General features: G+C 47.1%; 1 long non-coding RNA gene and 4 other non-coding genes across 5 annotated transcripts; 1 reads left to right on the top strand and 4 right to left on the bottom strand.

Annotated features, from left to right (window-relative positions):
* Positions 1 to 9,897: 9,897 nt before the first annotated feature.
* On the bottom strand, positions 9,898 to 9,969 carry trnam-cau (transfer RNA methionine (anticodon CAU)). Its single transcript has one exon. It is a non-coding gene; the product is annotated as a tRNA-Met (tRNA).
* Positions 9,970 to 11,370: 1,401 nt separating this feature from the next.
* Positions 11,371 to 11,442, bottom strand: trnam-cau (transfer RNA methionine (anticodon CAU)). Its single transcript has one exon. It is a non-coding gene; the product is annotated as a tRNA-Met (tRNA).
* Positions 11,443 to 14,265: 2,823 nt separating this feature from the next.
* On the bottom strand, positions 14,266 to 14,337 carry trnam-cau (transfer RNA methionine (anticodon CAU)). Its single transcript has one exon. It is a non-coding gene; the product is annotated as a tRNA-Met (tRNA).
* A 1,846-nt stretch (positions 14,338 to 16,183) lies between these two features.
* Positions 16,184 to 16,255, bottom strand: trnam-cau (transfer RNA methionine (anticodon CAU)). The gene has a single exon. It is a non-coding gene; the product is annotated as a tRNA-Met (tRNA).
* A 2,314-nt stretch (positions 16,256 to 18,569) lies between these two features.
* LOC111856687 (uncharacterized) lies at positions 18,570 to 23,006 on the top strand. The gene is made up of 3 exons (XR_002841193.2): positions 18,570 to 19,014; positions 21,309 to 21,481; positions 21,845 to 23,006. It is a non-coding gene; the product is annotated as an uncharacterized lncRNA (long non-coding RNA).

Below are 23,006 nucleotides of genomic sequence, written 5' to 3'. Positions count from 1 at the left end.
CGTGGGGAAAAGGCAGCAGATTGTGTATCCATTGCCATACAAACTCAGGTATTACCGCGGTAGTATGTTTTATCAACATAATTTAATCCAACTCCTTAGCAGAAGATGGTTTCGATCCATCGACCTCTGGGTTATGGGCCCAGCACGCTTCCGCTGCGCCACTCTGCTACTCAAGGACATCTCAGTTATGGGCCCAAACCGCATCCGCTGCGCCACTCTGCTACATAAGGAACTTGGTAGAACTTTGACAGTAGGATCTGAACCTACGTGGGGAAAAGGCAGCAGATTGTGTACCCATTGCCATACAAACTCAGGTATTTCCGCGGTAGTATGTTTTATCAACATAATTTTATCAAAGTCATTAGCAGAGAATGGTTTCGATCCATCGACCTCTGGGTTATGGGCCCAGCACACTTCCGCTGCGCCACTCTGCTACGTAAAGAGCTGTGTAGAACTTTGACAGTAGGTTCTGAACCTACGTTGGGAAATGGCAGGAGATTGCGCACCCATTGCCTTACAAACTCAGGCATTACCACAATAGTATGTTTTATTAACATAATTTAACCCAACTCCTTAGCAGAGGATGGTTTCGATCCATCGACCTCTGGGTTATGGGCCCAGCACGCTTCCGCTGCGTAGAACTTTGACAGTAGGTTCTGAACCTACGTTGGGAAATGGCAGGAGATTGCGCACCCATTGCCTTACAAACTCAGGCATTACCACAATAGTATGTTTTATTAACATAATTTAACCCAACTCCTTAGCAGAGGATGGTTTCGATCCATCGACCTCTGGGTTATGGGCCCAGCACGCTTCCGCTGCGCCACTCTGCTACGTAAAGAGCTGCGTAGAACTTTGACAGTAGGTTCTGATCCTACGTTGGGAAATGGCAGGAGATTGCGCACCAATTGCCTTACAAACTCAGGCATTACCACAATAGGATGTTTTATTAACATAATTTAATCCAACTCATTAGCAGAGAATGGTTTCGATCCATCGACCTCTGGGTTATGGGCCCAGCACGCTTCCGCTGCGCCACTTTGCTACGTAAAAAGCTGCGTAGAACTTTGACAGTAGGTTCTGAACCTACGTTGGGAAATGGCAGGAGATTGCGCACCCATTGCCTTACAAACTCAGGCATTACCACAATAGGATGTTTTATTAACATAATTTAATCCAACTCCTTAGCAGAGGATGGTTTCGATCCATCGACCTCTGGGTTATGGGCCCAGCACGCTTCCGCTGCGCCACTCTGCTACACAAGGAGATCTGAGTTATGGGCCCAAACCGCTTCCGCTGCGCCACTCTGCTACATAAGGAACTTGGTAGAACTTTGACAGTAGGATCTGAACCTACATGGGGAAAAGGCAGCAGATTGTGTACCCATTGCCATACAAACTCAGGTATTACCGCGGTAGTATGTTTTATTAACATAATTTAACCCAACTCATTAGCAGAGGATGGTTTCGATCCATCGACCTCTGGGTTATGGGCCCAGCACGCTTCCGCTGCACCACTCTGCTACACAAGGATCTCTGAGTTACGGGCCCAGACCGCTTCCGCTGCGCCACTCTGCTACATAAGGAAGTTGGTAGAACTTTGACAGTAGGATCTGAACGTACGTGGGGAAAAGGCAGCAGATTGTGTACCCATTGCCATACAAACTCAGGTATTACCGCGGTAGTATGTTTTATTAACATAATTTAACCCAACTCATTAGCAGAGGATGGTTTCGATCCTTCGACCTCTGGGTTATGGGCCCAGCACGCTTCCACTGCGCCACTCTGCTACACAAGGATCTCTGAGTTACGGGCCCAGACCGCTTCCGCTGCGCCTTTCTGCTACATAAGGAACTGGGTAGAACTTTGAAAGTATCCGCTGCGCCACTTCCGCTGCGCCACTTTGCTACGTAAAAAGCTGCGTAGAACTTTGACAGTAGGTTCTGAACCTACGTTCGGAAATGGCAGGAGATTGCGCACCCATTGCCTTACAAACTCAGGCATTACCACAATAGGATGTTTTATTAACATAATTTAATCCAACTCCTTAGCAGAGGATGGTTTCGATCCATCGACCTCTGGGTTATGGGCCCAGCACGCTTCCGCTGCGCCACTCTGCTACGTAGAACTTTGACAGTAGGTTCTGAACCTACATTGGGAAATGGCAGGAGATTGCGCACCCATTGCCTTACAAACTCAGGCATTATAACAATAGTATGTTTTATTAACATAATTTAACCCAACTCCTTAGCAGAGGATGGTTTCGATCCATCGACCTCTGGGTTATGGGCCCAGCACGCTTCCGCTGCGCCACTCTGCTACGTAGAACCTTGACAGTAGGTTCTGAACCTACGTTGGGAAATGGCAGGAGATTGCGCACCAATTGCCTTACAAACTCAGGCATTACCACAATAGGATGTTTTATTAACATAATTTAATCCAACTCATTAGCAGAGAATGGTTTCGATCCATCGACTTCTGGGTTATGGGCCCAGCACGCTTCCGCTGCGCCACTTTGCTACGTAAAAAGCTGTGTAGAACTTTGACAGTAGGTTCTGAACCTACGTTCGGAAATGGCAGGAGATTGCGCACCCATTGCCTTACAAACTCAGGCATTACCACAATAGGATGTTTTATTAACATAATTTAATCCAACTCCTTAGCAGAGGATGGTTTCGATCCATCGACCTCTGGGTTATGGGCCCAGCACGCTTCCGCTGCACCACTCTGCTACACAAGGAACTCTGAGTTATGGGCCCAAACCGCTTCTGCTGCGCCACTCTGCTACATAAGGAAGTTGGTAGAACTTTGACAGTAGAATCTGAACCTACGTGGGGAAAAGGCAGCAGATTGTGTACCCATTGCCATACAAACTCAGGTATTACCGCGGTAGTATGTTTTATTAACATAATTTAACCCAACTCATTAGCAGAGGATGGTTTCGATCCATCGACCTCTGGGTTATGGGCCCAGCACGCTTCCGCTGCGCCACTCTGCTACACAAGGATCTCTGAGTTACGGGCCCAGACCGCTTCCGCTGCGCCTCTCTGCTACATAAGGAACTGGGTAGAACTTTGAAAGTAGGATCTGAACCTTCGTGGGGAAAAGGCAGCAGATTGTGTATCCATTGCCATACAAACTCAGGTATTACCGCGGTAGTATGTTTTATCAACATAATTTAATCCAACTCCTTAGCAGAAGATGGTTTCGATCCATCGACCTCTGGGTTATGGGCCCAGCACGCTTCCGCTGCGCCACTCTGCTACTCAAGGACATCTCAGTTATGGGCCCAAACCGCATCCGCTGCGCCACTCTGCTACATAAGGAACTTGGTAGAACTTTGACAGTAGGATCTGAACCTACGTGGGGAAAAGGCAGCAGATTGTGTACCCATTGCCATACAAACTCAGGTATTACCGCGGTAGTATGTTTTATTAACATAATTTAACCCAACTCATTAGCAGAGGATGGTTTCGATCCATCGACCTCTGGGTTATGGGCCCAGCACGCTTCCGCTGCACCACTCTGCTACACAAGGATCTCTGAGTTACGGGCCCAGACCGCTTCCGCTGCGCCACTCTGCTACATAAGGAAGTTGGTAGAACTTTGACAGTAGGATCTGAACGTACGTGGGGAAAAGGCAGCAGATTGTGTACCCATTGCCATACAAACTCAGGTATTACCGCGGTAGTATGTTTTATTAACATAATTTAACCCAACTCATTAGCAGAGGATGGTTTCGATCCTTCGACCTCTGGGTTATGGGCCCAGCACGCTTCCACTGCGCCACTCTGCTACACAAGGATCTCTGAGTTACGGGCCCAGACCGCTTCCGCTGCGCCTTTCTGCTACATAAGGAACTGGGTAGAACTTTGAAAGTATCCGCTGCGCCACTTCCGCTGCGCCACTTTGCTACGTAAAAAGCTGCGTAGAACTTTGACAGTAGGTTCTGAACCTACGTTCGGAAATGGCAGGAGATTGCGCACCCATTGCCTTACAAACTCAGGCATTACCACAATAGGATGTTTTATTAACATAATTTAATCCAACTCCTTAGCAGAGGATGGTTTCGATCCATCGACCTCTGGGTTATGGGCCCAGCACGCTTCCGCTGCGCCACTCTGCTACGTAGAACTTTGACAGTAGGTTCTGAACCTACATTGGGAAATGGCAGGAGATTGCGCACCCATTGCCTTACAAACTCAGGCATTATAACAATAGTATGTTTTATTAACATAATTTAACCCAACTCCTTAGCAGAGGATGGTTTCGATCCATCGACCTCTGGGTTATGGGCCCAGCACGCTTCCGCTGCGCCACTCTGCTACGTAGAACCTTGACAGTAGGTTCTGAACCTACGTTGGGAAATGGCAGGAGATTGCGCACCAATTGCCTTACAAACTCAGGCATTACCACAATAGGATGTTTTATTAACATAATTTAATCCAACTCATTAGCAGAGAATGGTTTCGATCCATCGACTTCTGGGTTATGGGCCCAGCACGCTTCCGCTGCGCCACTTTGCTACGTAAAAAGCTGTGTAGAACTTTGACAGTAGGTTCTGAACCTACGTTCGGAAATGGCAGGAGATTGCGCACCCATTGCCTTACAAACTCAGGCATTACCACAATAGGATGTTTTATTAACATAATTTAATCCAACTCCTTAGCAGAGGATGGTTTCGATCCATCGACCTCTGGGTTATGGGCCCAGCACGCTTCCGCTGCACCACTCTGCTACACAAGGAACTCTGAGTTATGGGCCCAAACCGCTTCTGCTGCGCCACTCTGCTACATAAGGAAGTTGGTAGAACTTTGACAGTAGAATCTGAACCTACGTGGGGAAAAGGCAGCAGATTGTGTACCCATTGCCATACAAACTCAGGTATTACCGCGGTAGTATGTTTTATTAACATAATTTAACCCAACTCATTAGCAGAGGATGGTTTCGATCCATCGACCTCTGGGTTATGGGCCCAGCACGCTTCCGCTGCGCCACTCTGCTACACAAGGATCTCTGAGTTACGGGCCCAGACCGCTTCCGCTGCGCCTCTCTGCTACATAAGGAACTGGGTAGAACTTTGAAAGTAGGATCTGAACCTTCGTGGGGAAAAGGCAGCAGATTGTGTATCCATTGCCATACAAACTCAGGTATTACCGCGGTAGTATGTTTTATCAACATAATTTAATCCAACTCCTTAGCAGAAGATGGTTTCGATCCATCGACCTCTGGGTTATGGGCCCAGCACGCTTCCGCTGCGCCACTCTGCTACTCAAGGACATCTCAGTTATGGGCCCAAACCGCATCCGCTGCGCCACTCTGCTACATAAGGAACTTGGTAGAACTTTGACAGTAGGATCTGAACCTACGTGGGGAAAAGGCAGCAGATTGTGTACCCATTGCCATACAAACTCAGGTATTTCCGCGGTAGTATGTTTTATCAACATAATTTTATCAAAGTCATTAGCAGAGAATGGTTTCGATCCATCGACCTCTGGGTTATGGGCCCAGCACACTTCCGCTGCGCCACTCTGCTACGTAAAGAGCTGTGTAGAACTTTGACAGTAGGTTCTGAACCTACGTTGGGAAATGGCAGGAGATTGCGCACCCATTGCCTTACAAACTCAGGCATTACCACAATAGTATGTTTTATTAACATAATTTAACCCAACTCCTTAGCAGAGGATGGTTTCGATCCATCGACCTCTGGGTTATGGGCCCAGCACGCTTCCGCTGCGTAGAACTTTGACAGTAGGTTCTGAACCTACGTTGGGAAATGGCAGGAGATTGCGCACCCATTGCCTTACAAACTCAGGCATTACCACAATAGTATGTTTTATTAACATAATTTAACCCAACTCCTTAGCAGAGGATGGTTTCGATCCATCGACCTCTGGGTTATGGGCCCAGCACGCTTCCGCTGCACCACTCTGCTACGTAAAGAGCTGCGTAGAACTTTGACAGTAGGTTCTGATCCTACGTTGGGAAATGGCAGGAGATTGCGCACCAATTGCCTTACAAACTCAGGCATTACCACAATAGGATGTTTTATTAACATAATTTAATCCAACTCATTAGCAGAGAATGGTTTCGATCCATCGACCTCTGGGTTATGGGCCCAGCACGCTTCCGCTGCGCCACTTTGCTACGTAAAAAGCTGCGTAGAACTTTGACAGTAGGTTCTGAACCTACGTTGGGAAATGGCAGGAGATTGCGCACCCATTGCCTTACAAACTCAGGCATTACCACAATAGGATGTTTTATTAACATAATTTAATCCAACTCCTTAGCAGAGGATGGTTTCGATCCATCGACCTCTGGGTTATGGGCCCAGCACGCTTCCGCTGCGCCACTCTGCTACACAAGGAGCTCTGAGTTATGGGCCCAAACCGCTTCCGCTGCGCCACTCTGCTACATAAGGAACTTGGTAGAACTTTGACAGTAGGATCTGAACCTACATGGGGAAAAGGCAGCAGATTGTGTACCCATTGCCATACAAACTCAGGTATTACCGCGGTAGTATGTTTTATTAACATAATTTAACCCAACTCATTAGCAGAGGATGGTTTCGATCCATCGACCTCTGGGTTATGGGCCCAGCACGCTTCCGCTGCACCACTCTGCTACACAAGGATCTCTGAGTTACGGGCCCAGACCGCTTCCGCTGCGCCACTCTGCTACATAAGGAAGTTGGTAGAACTTTGACAGTAGGATCTGAACGTACGTGGGGAAAAGGCAGCAGATTGTGTACCCATTGCCATACAAACTCAGGTATTACCGCGGTAGTATGTTTTATTAACATAATTTAACCCAACTCATTAGCAGAGGATGGTTTCGATCCTTCGACCTCTGGGTTATGGGCCCAGCACGCTTCCACTGCGCCACTCTGCTACACAAGGATCTCTGAGTTACGGGCCCAGACCGCTTCCGCTGCGCCTTTCTGCTACATAAGGAACTGGGTAGAACTTTGAAAGTATCCGCTGCGCCACTTCCGCTGCGCCACTTTGCTACGTAAAAAGCTGCGTAGAACTTTGACAGTAGGTTCTGAACCTACGTTCGGAAATGGCAGGAGATTGCGCACCCATTGCCTTACAAACTCAGGCATTACCACAATAGGATGTTTTATTAACATAATTTAATCCAACTCCTTAGCAGAGGATGGTTTCGATCCATCGACCTCTGGGTTATGGGCCCAGCACGCTTCCGCTGCGTAGAACTTTGACAGTAGGTTCTGAACCTACGTTGGGAAATGGCAGGAGATTGTGCACCCATTGCCTTACAAACTCAGGCATTACCACAATAGTATGTTTTATTAACATAATTTAACCCAACTCCTTAGCAGAGGATGGTTTCGATCCATCGACCTCTGGGTTATGGGCCCAGCACACTTCCGCTGCGCCACTCTGCTACGTAAAGAGCTGTGTAGAACTTTGACAGTAGGTTCTGAACCTACGTTGGGAAATGGCAGGAGATTGCGCACCCATTGCCTTACAAACTCAGGCATTACCACAATAGTATGTTTTATTAACATAATTTAACCCAACTCCTTAGCAGAGGATGGTTTCGATCCATCGACCTCTGGGTTATGGGCCCAGCACGCTTCCGCTGCGTAGAACTTTGACAGTAGGTTCTGAACCTACGTTGGGAAATGGCAGGAGATTGCGCACCCATTGCCTTACAAACTCAGGCATTACCACAATAGTATGTTTTATTAACATAATTTAACCCAACTCCTTAGCAGAGGATGGTTTCGATCCATCGACCTCTGGGTTATGGGCCCAGCACGCTTCCGCTGCACCACTCTGCTACGTAAAGAGCTGCGTAGAACTTTGACAGTAGGTTCTGATCCTACGTTGGGAAATGGCAGGAGATTGCGCACCAATTGCCTTACAAACTCAGGCATTACCACAATAGGATGTTTTATTAACATAATTTAATCCAACTCATTAGCAGAGAATGGTTTCGATCCATCGACCTCTGGGTTATGGGCCCAGCACGCTTCCGCTGCGCCACTTTGCTACGTAAAAAGCTGCGTAGAACTTTGACAGTAGGTTCTGAACCTACGTTGGGAAATGGCAGGAGATTGCGCACCCATTGCCTTACAAACTCAGGCATTACCACAATAGGATGTTTTATTAACATAATTTAATCCAACTCCTTAGCAGAGGATGGTTTCGATCCATCGACCTCTGGGTTATGGGCCCAGCACGCTTCCGCTGCGCCACTCTGCTACACAAGGAGCTCTGAGTTATGGGCCCAAACCGCTTCCGCTGCGCCACTCTGCTACAAAAGGAACTTGGTAGAACTTTGACAGTAGGATCTGAACCTACATGGGGAAAAGGCAGCAGATTGTGTACCCATTGCCATACAAACTCAGGTATTACCGCGGTAGTATGTTTTATTAACATAATTTAACCCAACTCATTAGCAGAGGATGGTTTCGATCCATCGACCTCTGGGTTATGGGCCCAGCACGCTTCCGCTGCACCACTCTGCTACACAAGGATCTCTGAGTTACGGGCCCAGACCGCTTCCGCTGCGCCACTCTGCTACATAAGGAAGTTGGTAGAACTTTGACAGTAGGATCTGAACGTACGTGGGGAAAAGGCAGCAGATTGTGTACCCATTGCCATACAAACTCAGGTATTACCGCGGTAGTATGTTTTATTAACATAATTTAACCCAACTCATTAGCAGAGGATGGTTTCGATCCTTCGACCTCTGGGTTATGGGCCCAGCACGCTTCCACTGCGCCACTCTGCTACACAAGGATCTCTGAGTTACGGGCCCAGACCGCTTCCGCTGCGCCTTTCTGCTACATAAGGAACTGGGTAGAACTTTGAAAGTATCCGCTGCGCCACTTCCGCTGCGCCACTTTGCTACGTAAAAAGCTGCGTAGAACTTTGACAGTAGGTTCTGAACCTACGTTCGGAAATGGCAGGAGATTGCGCACCCATTGCCTTACAAACTCAGGCATTACCACAATAGGATGTTTTATTAACATAATTTAATCCAACTCCTTAGCAGAGGATGGTTTCGATCCATCGACCTCTGGGTTATGGGCCCAGCACGCTTCCGCTGCGTAGAACTTTGACAGTAGGTTCTGAACCTACGTTGGGAAATGGCAGGAGATTGTGCACCCATTGCCTTACAAACTCAGGCATTACCACAATAGTATGTTTTATTAACATAATTTAACCCAACTCCTTAGCAGAGGATGGTTTCGATCCATCGACCTCTGGGTTATGGGCCCAGCACGCTTCCGCTGCGCCACTCTGCTACGTAAAGAGCTGCGTAGAACTTTGACAGTAGGTTCTGAACCTACGTTGGGAAATGGCAGGAGATTGCGCACCAATTGCCTTACAAACTCAGGCATTACCACAATAGGATGTTTTATTAACATAATTTAATCCAACTCATTAGCAGAGAATGGTTTCGATCCATCGACCTCTGGGTTATGGGCCCAGCACGCTTCCGCTGCGCCACTTTGCTACGTAAAAAGCTGCGTAGAACTTTGACAGCAGGTTCTGAACCTACGTTGGGAAATGGCAGGAGATTGCGCACCCATTGCCTTACAAACTCAGGCATTACCACAATAGGATGTTTTATTAACATAATTTAATCCAACTCCTTAGCAGAGGATGGTTTCGATCCATCGACCTCTGGGTTATGGGCCCAGCACGCTTCCGCTGCGCCACTCTGCTACACAAGGAGCTCTGAGTTACGGGCCCAGACCACTTCCGCTGCGCCACTCTGCTACATAAGGAAGTTGGTAGAACTTTGACAGTAGGATCTGAACCTACGTGGGGAAAAGGCAGCAGATTGTGTACCCATTGCCATACAAACTCAGGTATTACCGCGGTAGTATGTTTTATTAACATAATTTAACCCAACTCATTAGCAGAGGATGGTTTCGATCCATCGACCTCTGGGTTATGGGCCCAGCACGCTTCCACTGCGCCACTCTGCTACACAAGGATCTCTGAGTTACGGGCCCAGACCGCTTCCGCTGCGCCTCTCTGCTACATAAGGAACTGGGTAGAACTTTGAAAGTATCCGCTGCGCCACTTCCGCTGCGCCACTTTGCTACGTAAAAAGCTGTGTAGAACTTTGACAGTAGGTTCTGAACCTACGTTCGGAAATGGCAGGAGATTGCGCACCCATTGCCTTACAAACTCAGGCATTACCACAATAGGATGTTTTATTAACATAATTTAATCCAACTCCTTAGCAGAGGATGGTTTCGATCCATCGACCTCTGGGTTATGGGCCCAGCACGCTTCCGCTGCGTAGAACTTTGACAGTAGGTTCTGAACCTACGTTGGGAAATGGCAGGAGATTGCGCACCCATTGCCTTACAAACTCAGGCATTACCACAATAGTATGCTTTATTAACATAATTTAACCCAACTCCTTAGCAGAGGATGGTTTCGATCCATCGACCTCTGGGTTATGGGCCCAGCACGCTTCCGCTGCGCCACTCTGCTACGTAAAGAGCTGCGTAGAACTTTGACAGTAGGTTCTGAACCTACGTTGGGAAATGGCAGGAGATTGCGCACCAATTGCCTTACAAACTCAGGCATTACCACAATAGGATGTTTTATTAACATAATTTAATCCAACTCATTAGCAGAGAATGGTTTCGATCCATCGACCTCTGGGTTATGGGCCCAGCACGCTTCCGCTGCGCCACTTTGCTACGTAAAAAGCTGCGTAGAACTTTGACAGTAGGTTCTGAACCTACGTTGGGAAATGGCAGGAGATTGCGCACCCATTGCCTTACAAACTCAGGCATTACCACAATAGGATGTTTTATTAACATAATTTAATCCAACTCCTTAGCAGAGGATGGTTTCGATCCATCGACCTCTGGGTTATGGGCCCAGCACGCTTCCGCTGCGCCACTCTGCTACACAAAGAACTCTGAGTTATGGGCCCAAACCGCTTCCGCTGCGCCACTCTGCTACATAAGGAACTTGGTAGAACTTTGACAGTAGGATCTGAACCTACGTGGGGAAAAGGCAGCAGATTGTGTACCCATTGCCATACAAACTCAGGTATTACCGCGGTAGTATGTTTTATTAACATAATTTAACCCAACTCATTAGCAGAGGATGGTTTCGATCCATCGACCTCTGGGTTATGGGCCCAGCACGCTTCCGCTGCGCCACTCTGCTACACAAGGATCTCTGAGTTACGGGCCCAGACCGCTTCCGCTGCGCCACTCTGCTACATAAGGAAGTTGGTAGAACTTTGACAGTAGGATCTGAACCTACGTGGGGAAAAGGCAGCAGATTGTGTACCCATTGCCATACAAACTCAGGTATTACCGCGGTAGTATGTTTTATTAACATAATTTAACCCAACTCATTAGCAGAGGATGGTTTCGATCCATCGACCTCTGGGTTATGGGCCCAGCACGCTTCCACTGCGCCACTCTGCTACACAAGGATCTCTGAGTTACGGGCCCAGACCGCTTCCGCTGCGCCTCTCTGCTACATAAGGAACTGGGTAGAACTTTGAAAGTATCCGCTGCGCCACTTCCGCTGCGCCACTTTGCTACGTAAAAAGCTGCGTAGAACTTTGACAGTAGGTTCTGAACCTACGTTCGGAAATGGCAGGAGATTGCGCACCCATTGCCTTACAAACTCAGGCATTACCACAATAGGATGTTTTATTAACATAATTTAATCCAACTCCTTAGCAGAGGATGGTTTCGATCCATCGACCTCTGGGTTATGGGCCCAGCATGCTTCCGCTGCGCCACTCTGCTACACAAGGAGCTCTGAGTTATGGGCCCAAACCGCTTCTGCTGCGCCACTCTGCTACATAAGGAAGTTGGTAGAACTTTGACAGTAGGATCTGAACCTACGTGGGAAAAAGGCAGCAGATTGTGTACCCATTGCCATACAAACTCAGGTATTACCGCGGTAGTATGTTTTATTAACATAATTTAACCCAACTCATTAGCAGAGGATGGTTTCGATCCATCGACCTCTGGGTTATGGGCCCAGCACGCTTCCGCTGCGCCACTCTGCTACACAAGGATCTCCGAGTTACGGGCCCAGACCGCTTCCGCTGCGCCTCTCTGCTACATAAGGAACTGGGTAGAACTTTGAAAGTAGGATCTGAACCTTCGTGGGGAAAAGGCAGCAGATTGTGTATCCATTGCCATACAAACTCAGGTATTACCGCGGTAGTATGTTTTATCAACATAATTTAATCCAACTCCTTAGCAGAAGATGGTTTTGATCCATCGACCTCTGGGTTATGGGCCCAGCACGCTTCCGCTGCGCCACACTGCTACTCAAGGACATCTCAGTTATGGGCCCAAACCGCATCCGCTGCGCCACTCTGCTACATAAGGAACTTGGTAGAACTTTGACAGTAGGATCTGAACCTACGTGGGGAAAAGGCAGCAGATTGTGTACCCATTGCCATACAAACTCAGGTATTTCCGCGGTAGTATGTTTTATCAACATAATTTTATCAAAGTCATTAGCAGAGAATGGTTTCGATCCATCGACCTCTGGGTTATGGGCCAGGCACACTTCCGCTGCGCCACTCTGCTACGTAAAGAGCTGTGTAGAACTTTGACAGTAGGTTCTGAACCTACGTTGGGAAATGGCAGGAGATTGCGCACCCATTGCCTTACAAACTCAGGCATTACCACAATAGTATGTTTTATTAACATAATTTAACCCAACTCCTTAGCAGAGGATGGTTTCGATCCATCGACCTCTGGGTTATGGGCCCAGCACGCTTCCGCTGCGTAGAACTTTGACAGTAGGTTCTGAACCTACGTTGGGAAATGGCAGGAGATTGCGCACCCATTGCCTTACAAACTCAGTCATTACCACAATAGTATGTTTTATTAACATAATTTAACCCAACTCCTTAGCAGAGGATGGTTTCGATCCATCGACCTCTGGGTTATGGGCCCAGCACGCTTCCGCTGCGCCACTCTGCTACGTAAAGAGCTGCGTAGAACTTTGACAGTAGGTTCTGAACCTACGTTGGGAAATGGCAGGAGATTGCGCACCAATTGCCTTACAAACTCAGGCATTACCACAATAGGATGTTTTATTAACATAATTTAATCCAACTCATTAGCAGAGAATGGTTTCGATCCACCGACCTCTGGGTTATGGGCCCAGCACGCTTCCGCTGCGCCACTTTGCTACGTAAAAAGCTGCGTAGAACTTTGACAGTAGGTTCTGAACCTACGTTGGGAAATGGCAGGAGATTGCGCACCCATTGCCTTACAAACTCAGGCATTACCACAATAGGATGTTTTATTAACATAATTTAATCCAACTCCTTAGCAGAGGATGGTTTCGATCCATCGACCTCTGGGTTATGGGCCCAGCACGCTTCCGCTGCGCCACTCTGCTACACAAGGAACTCTGAGTTATGGGCCCAAACCGCTTCCGCTGCGCCACTCTGCTACATAAGGAAGTTGGTAGAACTTTGACAGTAGGATCTGAACCTACGTGGGGAAAAGGCAGCAGATTGTGTACCCATTGCCATACAAACTGAGGCATTACCACAATAGTATGTTTTATCAACATAATATAATCCAACTCATTAGCAGAGGATGGTTTCGATCCATCGACCTCTGGGTTATGGGCCCAGCACACTTCCGCTGCGCCACTCTGCTACACAAGGAAGTCTGAGTTATGGGCCCAAACCGCTTCCGCTGCGCCACTCTGCTACATAAGGAAGTTGGTAGAACTTTGACAGTAGGATCTGAACCTACGTGGGGAAAAGGCAGCAGATTGTGTACCCATTGCCATACAAACTCAGGTATTTCTGCGGTAGTATGTTTTATCAACATAATTTTATCAAAGTCATTAGCAGAGAATGGTTTCGATCCATGGACCTCTGGGTTATGGGCCCAGCACGCTTCCACTGCGCCACTCTGCTACGTAAAGAGCTGTGTAGAACTTTGACAGTAGGTTCTGAACCTACGTTGGGAAATGGCAGGAGATTGCGCACCCATTGCCTTACAAACTCAGGCATTACCACAATAGTATGTTTTATTAACATAATTTAACCCAACTCCTTAGCAGAGGATGGTTTCGATCCATCGATCTCTGGGTTATGGGCCCAGCACGCTTCCGCTGCGCCACTCTGCTACGTAGAACTTTGACAGTAGGTTCTGAACCTACGTTGGGAAATGGCAGGAGATTGCGCACCCATTGCCTTACAAACTCAGGCATTACCACAATAGTATGTTTTATTAACATAATTTAACCCAACTCCTTAGCAGAGGATGGTTTCGATCCATCGACCTCTGGGTTATGGGCCCAGCACGCTTCCGCTGCGCCACCCTGCCACGTAGAACTTTGACAGTAGGTTCTGAACCTACGTTGGGAAATGGCAGGAGATTGCGCACCCATTGCCTTACAAACTCAGGCATTACCACAATAGGATGTTTTATTAACATAATTTAATCCAACTCATTAGCAGAGAATGGTTTCGATCCATCGACCTCTGGGTTATGGGCCCAGCACGCTTCCGCTGCGCCACTCTGCTACACAAGGAACTCTGAGTTATGGGCCCAAACCGCTTCCGCTGCGCCACTCTGCTACATAAGGAAGTTGGTAGAACTTTGACAGTAGGATCTGAACCTACGTGGGGAAAAGGCAGCAGATTGTGTACCCATTGCCATACAAACTCAGGTATTACCGCGGTAGTATGTTTTATTAACATAATTTAACCCAACTCATTAGCAGAGGATGGTTTCGATCCATCAACCTCTGGGTTATGGGCCCAGCACGCTTCCGCTGCGCCACTCTGCTACACAAGGATCTCTGAGTTACGGGCCCAGACCGCTTCCGCTGCGCCTCTCTGCTACATAAGGAACTGGGTAGAACTTTGAAAGTAGGATCTCTGCTACGTAGAGCTCTGACAGTAGGTTCTGAACCTACGTTGGGAAATGGCAGGAGATTGCGCACCAATTGCCTTACAAACTCAGGCATTACCACAATAGGATGTTTTATTAACATAATTTAATCCAACTCATTAGCAGAGAATGGTTTCGATCCACCGACCTCTGGGTTATGGGCCCAGCACGCTTCCGCTGCGCCACTTTGCTACGTAAAAAGCTGCGTAGAACTTTGACAGTAGGTTCTGAACCTACGTTGGGAAATGGCAGGAGATTGCGCACCCATTGCCTTACAAACTCAGGCATTACCACAATAGGATGTTTTATTAACATAATTTAATCCAACTCCTTAGCAGAGGATGGTTTCGATCCATCGACCTCTGGGTTATGGGCCCAGCACGCTTCCGCTGCGCCACTCTGCTACACAAGGAACTCTGAGTTATGGGCCCAAACCGCTTCCGCTGCGCCACTCTGCTACATAAGGAAGTTGGTAGAACTTTGACAGTAGGATCTGAACCTACGTGGGGAAAAGGCAGCAGATTGTGTACCCATTGCCATACAAACTGAGGCATTACCACAATAGTATGTTTTATCAACATAATATAATCCAACTCATTAGCAGAGGATGGTTTCGATCCATCGACCTCTGGGTTATGGGCCCAGCACACTTCCGCTGCGCCACTCTGCTACACAAGGAAGTCTGAGTTATGGGCCCAAACCGCTTCCGCTGCGCCACTCTGCTACATAAGGAAGTTGGTAGAACTTTGACAGTAGGATCTGAACCTACGTGGGGAAAAGGCAGCAGATTGTGTACCCATTGCCATACAAACTCAGGTATTTCTGCGGTAGTATGTTTTATCAACATAATTTTATCAAAGTCATTAGCAGAGAATGGTTTCGATCCATGGACCTCTGGGTTATGGGCCCAGCACGCTTCCACTGCGCCACTCTGCTACGTAAAGAGCTGTGTAGAACTTTGACAGTAGGTTCTGAACCTACGTTGGGAAATGGCAGGAGATTGCGCACCCATTGCCTTACAAACTCAGGCATTACCACAATAGTATGTTTTATTAACATAATTTAACCCAACTCCTTAGCAGAGGATGGTTTCGATCCATCGATCTCTGGGTTATGGGCCCAGCACGCTTCCGCTGCGCCACTCTGCTACGTAGAACTTTGACAGTAGGTTCTGAACCTACGTTGGGAAATGGCAGGAGATTGCGCACCCATTGCCTTACAAACTCAGGCATTACCACAATAGTATGTTTTATTAACATAATTTAACCCAACTCCTTAGCAGAGGATGGTTTCGATCCATCGACCTCTGGGTTATGGGCCCAGCACGCTTCCGCTGCGCCACCCTGCCACGTAGAACTTTGACAGTAGGTTCTGAACCTACGTTGGGAAATGGCAGGAGATTGCGCACCCATTGCCTTACAAACTCAGGCATTACCACAATAGGATGTTTTATTAACATAATTTAATCCAACTCATTAGCAGAGAATGGTTTCGATCCATCGACCTCTGGGTTATGGGCCCAGCACGCTTCCGCTGCGCCACTCTGCTACACAAGGAACTCTGAGTTATGGGCCCAAACCGCTTCCGCTGCGCCACTCTGCTACATAAGGAAGTTGGTAGAACTTTGACAGTAGGATCTGAACCTACGTGGGGAAAAGGCAGCAGATTGTGTACCCATTGCCATACAAACTCAGGTATTACCGCGGTAGTATGTTTTATTAACATAATTTAACCCAACTCATTAGCAGAGGATGGTTTCGATCCATCAACCTCTGGGTTATGGGCCCAGCACGCTTCCGCTGCACCACTCTGCTACACAAGGATCTCTGAGTTACGGGCCCAGACCGCTTCCGCTGCGCCTCTCTGCTACATAAGGAACTGGGTAGAACTTTGAAAGTAGGATCTCTGCTACGTAGAGCTCTGACAGTAGGTTCTGAACCTACGTTGGGAAATGGCAGGATATTGCGCACCCATTGCCTTACAAACTCAGGCATTACCACAAAAGCATGTTTTATTAACATAATTTAACCCAACTCCTTAGCAGAAGAGGGTTTTGATCCATCTACCTCTGGATTATGGGCCATCAAGGCCACATGTCCCCAAGAGGGAGAATGACGTGGAATCTCACACACTCAATGGACTGTGGTTCAGGATTTTGCTCTCCAGCTCTCTCCACTGCAGATGTTTGGTCTGTTGATATTGAGCCCCCAGTCCCATTGCAGGACACACCACTGTCAAGCGTGCACCATGCCGTTTGCTACTAAGGAGTTTCCTACGACACCCATATCCCTGAAACTGCGACACTGAATATCTAATAAAATTTCATTTATATTATATTCCTACACAACAGGTAATGGTACTAATATTAGCTAGTGGATGAGGTGTGCAAACAGAAGTCGGCCTTGAATGGGTGAGGAAACAAATCCAAAAATGGTCTGACATGCTTAGATGTAACACACACAAATGGGTACGTCAGTAACAGCTCATTCCCATGGCTCCCCTTAAAGGCAGCACGCGTTCCTCCGTTCGGGAGGCCGCCTCTTCAGCCGCTGACGCCGCGAATGAGCTTTTCACTAATGTAACTTTCGAAATGTCTGATTGGCTGAAGCCTTCTCCTTCGTCGAATAGCGTGTGGCCTCTTATAAATATGCGTAGAGATGCAGAGAGGTGTGAAGTACAGCCCACACGTCCAGGGTGAGTAAATGTTCATAGACGGATGTTTTTTTTTTTGCCAAATGGCATTTAGAGAGTCACACCACTCATATTTCAGGAGGCTGATAGCTATTCTGCGACGATAGGTGGGAGTGCATTAAAATGCATGTTAAGCAGAACACCAGAGACGCAGACTCATACTTGGCGGCATTAAATATCAACTTGTGCTGACTATCAACTTGCATTAATGAGATACTCCTGCATATTAATTTTGCCAGTCCGGTGAGATCATGCATAAAGGGTCAAACTGTCCAGATTTGTCCTCTTCTGAGATTAAATGTAACACAGCAATTGTCTCCTTTTTCTTTCTTGCTAATTACTGTTATCCACCCTGTTCAACATTAATGCTCTCTGTACGTTTAACTGGTTTCCACCTTCCACCAGTCATATAAAATTGCCCATTGCATTTTATTGGAAATCCCAGCTCCATACCCACCTCTCTCCCCCCCTCTATATAGTAGTACATGGTTGGGGGGCAGTTCTGACAGCTCATTAATAGAGTAGACCTTTGAGTGTTTCCTACATTGTGGAATGTATTCCAGGCTATATTGTTTTTCATCAATAAAGTACAAAGAAAAGGAAAATGCCTGGGATTATTTCTTTCTCTGGAAAAATATGGTTTAGAAATGTCCTTAACCTTTATACTCTCTGACTGTTTAAGATATTGATGGTTTGGGGGAGTTTTACACACGTATACACATTAAGCATAATTGCAAGAACAGATGCACAAAAGATACACGCATGACACACACACACAGAAGTGTTTGTATGTCAGCTGGGAGCCCATTTCTGAGCCATACAAATAGACAGTGTTGCCCTGGCCCCTCATTCCATTTGTGGTAAAAGGAAACCCAGTCTCCACGGTGACCAGAAACAAAAAAAGGGTGGCAGTCTGTCTCAAGAGCAGCTGGCTTTGCGAGTGACGGAGCAAGAGAGCGAGCGAGCGAGCGAGCGAGAGAGAGAGAGAGAGCAAAGAAAAGAGAAACACAGAGCAGAAAAAAATCATAAGAAAAGTGCAAGAAAAGAGTGAAGAAGTACATGGAGGCCTGGATACGAACTAATTTGCTGTTAAAGTGACAAAAGGATAAACAAGCACCAGTAAAAACATGTGAAATTTACTCAGAAGAAAGTAACTGAGCAAGAAAAAAGAAAAACAAGTAAAATAGGAAAAACAACACAGCAAGAAGGAACAGGGCAGAAAAGTAAACTCGTGGAGAAAAGTTTGTTTTTCAATCAAATTCTAAAGTTCAAAAATCGCCCAAGCTAAATTGCATTTTTTCGTGTTTGGTTTGTTGTTCTTGGGTGATTGAAACCTCCAGCAACAGAAAAACGACTGAGAGACAAGTCAGAGAAGGTGCCCTAAAGTGAAGAGTAACTACCTTCCCATTCCTGGAGGTAAGAAACAGTTCTGTGTTGCGTATGAAAGCTGCCGTGTTTGGATGCGCAGATGTCACACGCTGAGTTTGTTGTGCAACCTTTCAGTGTGAGAAACTCATTGGCTACCACGTCCGTAATGCTTCAGATGGAGTCCAGATGGGGGGAGGAGAAATGTAGAGCATAGTTGTGAGTGCATGAGTGTGTGAAACAGGGGTGTGTCAAGTGTGCAAGGAGAAACAAGAACTTCTGCAAATCCGTAGAGAGTTCTGCTCTTATGTGAGTTCGGAGAAAGACAGACATCAGTGTGGGAGATAGTTTTGCTTGCTGGCTTTGTCTGAATGCAGAGTATGACACAAAAAAACTGCCTGCAAAATCGACTCTCAGTTCTTGCAAATAAATCGAGAGACGGACAAAAAAGAAGAGATGGTGAGATAGATAAAGAGCAAGAAGGGAAATGGCTGCAGCGGTCAGGCGTTCTCCGTGAGCACCCGGGCAGGTGGCTCAGAAATGCCTTCACTCCTTAGAACTGTGACAATCAGCTGGAGAGCCCCCGCCAGCCCCCATGCAGCTGATCTCCCCTTCCCCCCCAGCCCCCCCCCTCATTGAGAAACCCAGCCAGATGGGCAGACGGCAGCCAGCACACATGAAAACAAAACCAGTGGATTCTCCAGCCCATTATGTCTTGTCCCATAGGAATGAACCTTCATATTTGCATATACATTCCCAGCAGGAATTTCACACGCAAACACACTGCGGACGCACGCCGTGCGGAGAGTCGGAACGCTGACGACCGCGCATCAGAAATAGCAGCATTCGCATGTGTGTCAGACGGTCTATAAAAAAACTGCCTTGCTGGCAGCAGGTGCGTGACTGCCTGAGAGAAGCTGGACACTACATGGCACGTTCTAGCTGCCCCGTGCCAGTGCGGCCAGCTCAGGACCAGTGCGGCCAGCTCAGGGCCAGTGCGGCCAGCATAGGACCAGTGCGGCCAGCTCAGGGCCAGGGCGGGTTACGCCGGGATACCCGAGAGGCGGGGACGGGCAGCTCCATCCCTCAGCACACTCATAAGGTCGCTCCCATTTTTAAAGTAGGGGTGTGTGAGTGTGGATGGGGCCACGAGCACCACTCACTGTCAGGCGGCACCTGCTGGGCCAGCCTCCCTTGGCATGAACCACTGACACAGTATCGCAGGGGGGTGAATGTGTTGACTGGGGTGGGGAAATTCGAGTTTTGTGTTCCACACAGCTCATGTCCAGCTTGTGAGCCCTTGAACGATCCTTTGTGCTGTTTAATACTAGCTGGTGTGAGAATGGACGATCCTGCTTGTAAACAACAGCTGTCCATGTCGCCACTGTGTGCTCTGACCCCCCATTAGAGTTTCACTGTCACAATGGGATGACCTATCTATCTCCCTCCAAACTGGCCGGCCAGTGACGCTCCCCACCCTCATCGGCCCACATGGGAGTCGCCCTCATGTCTCCGGCTATTACAAGGTTCACTTGGCGTGCTGATCCTGAAAAAGTCTTGCGGGTTCATAATTATAAGGCAAACCAATGTTCTGTCGAATGTTTATACTGCACTTGACTACTTGCTCCGATTCCGAAAAAGCAGAGAGAGGCCCCTATTTACACTGTACCCACGGTGGCCCATTCAGAGAGGAGCAAAATCTGGCAGCTTCCAGGTCTATCAGTCTGATCTGTTTAAGATACACCAGCCAAAAGCTTTTACACACTGCAGATTTTTACCACTTTTCCTTTTATTTCATAAACTGCAGATTTATAAGTCTTAAGCATGGGGAGTTGAGTGAACAACTATAAATGAAAATAAAAGTTAAATAAAACAAGTTTCTTTTATAACATGGAAAAAGTATGTAACAATGCATGTCTGATATCCTACTAACTGGTTGTTTGGTGATTAACTTTCATGCGCTAGTTAACTGTTTCATCCCAAGAAACAGAGCAGTATTTAATGTCCCTTGTAGTAAGAATGTCTCGAATTTTCTCTGCTGTTACAACTACTAAAGGAGGTCACTTTGATGAACCAAAGATACGACATTTCCATGCTAATAAGGGTACTCAAATGATGAACATACTGTAAATTTATCTGTTATCAAACAGTATTGAGTGGATGTTTAGCAAATGTTAAGTGAGGAACATGCAGATGTAGAAAACTTTTGACTGGTAGTGTTTATCAGTTGTGCACAGGTAAATCTGAAATGGTCTTACCTGTTAAACCACTTCAAACTAAGATGTTCATTGCTTTACGAATTTTTGGTGTGTCACAGGCAAACCAAAGAAATCTGTTTGTTTCAGCCGACCTTCCAGAAAGCCTGCACCCATCTTTGAGAAACAGCATCGATAAGGCAACATGGAAGCGAAGCAGGAGGTGCTGGACCTGCTGCAGAAGGTCTGGGTGAAGCTGCAGGGCCTGCCCCATGCTAGCGCTGCGGAACTAGGACTTTTCTTCGTCCTAGTCCTCTTCATTGGTGCGTAACCTACTGACCTCCTCGATATCGATGCTTAGAGAGAGGCTGCTGTCATGTGTGCCAATTAGACTGGAGCAGTAATTACAGTAGAACTGAAATAAATAAAAAATATTACTGAAATATTATTGAACATATCTAGAAGATGGATAGGCGCATGGATGGATGGATGGATGGATGTCTCACTATGCCACTGAAAGTCCAGTCATTCTCAGACTCACTCTGGGTTGGTCAACAGTGAAGTTAGCCACCTTTCAAAATGCCAGGACAAGAGAAAAATGTTATCACGTCATCAAGACCGCAATGAGTAACACATGACGCAGGATTTCTCCTGCTGAGGATGTGGTTGCCCCTGTTTCCCCACAGCCACCTTCCTGCTCATGATCCTGCTGTCCTGTGCCCACTGCTGCTGCTGCGGCAAACCCAAGTATCAGGCCTCCAGGGTGCAGCCCATACACGCCGTGTGAGAGCCGGGAGCACCAGGACCAGCACCAGGACCGCCGGCAGCTGTTCAGAGCTCCGTGGGTCCTGCCATGGCGATGCGGACCTCGCTCCGCGGCTGTGGGGCTCATTCCGAGGCGTCCCAAAGTCCCCCAAAAACGAGAGCTGCACCTATCCAGTGCGCCCTCCCTGAAGGATGGAGGGGTGCAGGCTGGAAAACAAAGCATTGAAACAAAGTGGGAATGAACATTTTAAGGGGCCAAAAGTGGGTAAAAAAGGCTACATGCTTGCATCTGTGCTTTTGCTCGTCGTCAACAGCTGGACTTCTCCAAAAGACATCAAAAAAATATATTTATGTTTTAGTCAGAGAAACTACATGACGGTTCATACTTCAAAGGAACCTTTTGAGTGGGAATCAGAGTATCCCCATGGCTCTTTGATTTTTCAGCAATTATTTTCACCCAATTGCCAACGAATAGGCCAAAAACCAAACAATCAAAGAGCTATGTGATGTTGAAAATACTGTTTATGAACTGTATAAAACACAAGGTGTGTTAAAGGCCTTAACTAACCTTTGAATAAAGGAACAGATTGCAATTGCTACACTATGACTGTCCAGCATTAAAAAAAGTTTATGATACACGTGTCCTGGTCTAACCCAAACATGCTGCGCACTTTAACAATTAAGGTCAGGGTGAAACATAGCATAGCTCCTGAGTCCCTGACTGCAGCTGCTGAGACTTGCCGTGCCATTCTGCACACAGCGACGCAGTGCGGCCTTTTCATCTGAGCATTATCCTCCCCCTCCCTCCTCAACAGTATGAAAATGCATCTCTGTGCTGTTTGTTTATATGTCATTCTTGCTAAGCTGTTTGTTTGCTTATATGTTATTCATGTTGACCTTTTGTTTATATGATATTTGTTGTGTCTGTGTGAACTCCCTGTAATTGTCTGGCTGATGAAAGGGAAAGCATATTGACGTAGCTTTATTTTTTTCAGTTGGAAATAAAGGTTTTGTATGATTTTTGCTTTTTGTTTACATTTTTCAATTATTAATTTACAGAATTAAAGCTTCTTTCGATATTTA

The sequence above is a fragment of the Paramormyrops kingsleyae genome, chromosome 5 (assembly GCF_048594095.1).
Source record: "Paramormyrops kingsleyae isolate MSU_618 chromosome 5, PKINGS_0.4, whole genome shotgun sequence".
Classification (NCBI taxonomy): Eukaryota; Metazoa; Chordata; class Actinopteri; order Osteoglossiformes; family Mormyridae; genus Paramormyrops; species Paramormyrops kingsleyae.
This window is presented reverse-complemented; position numbering and strand designations above follow the sequence as displayed.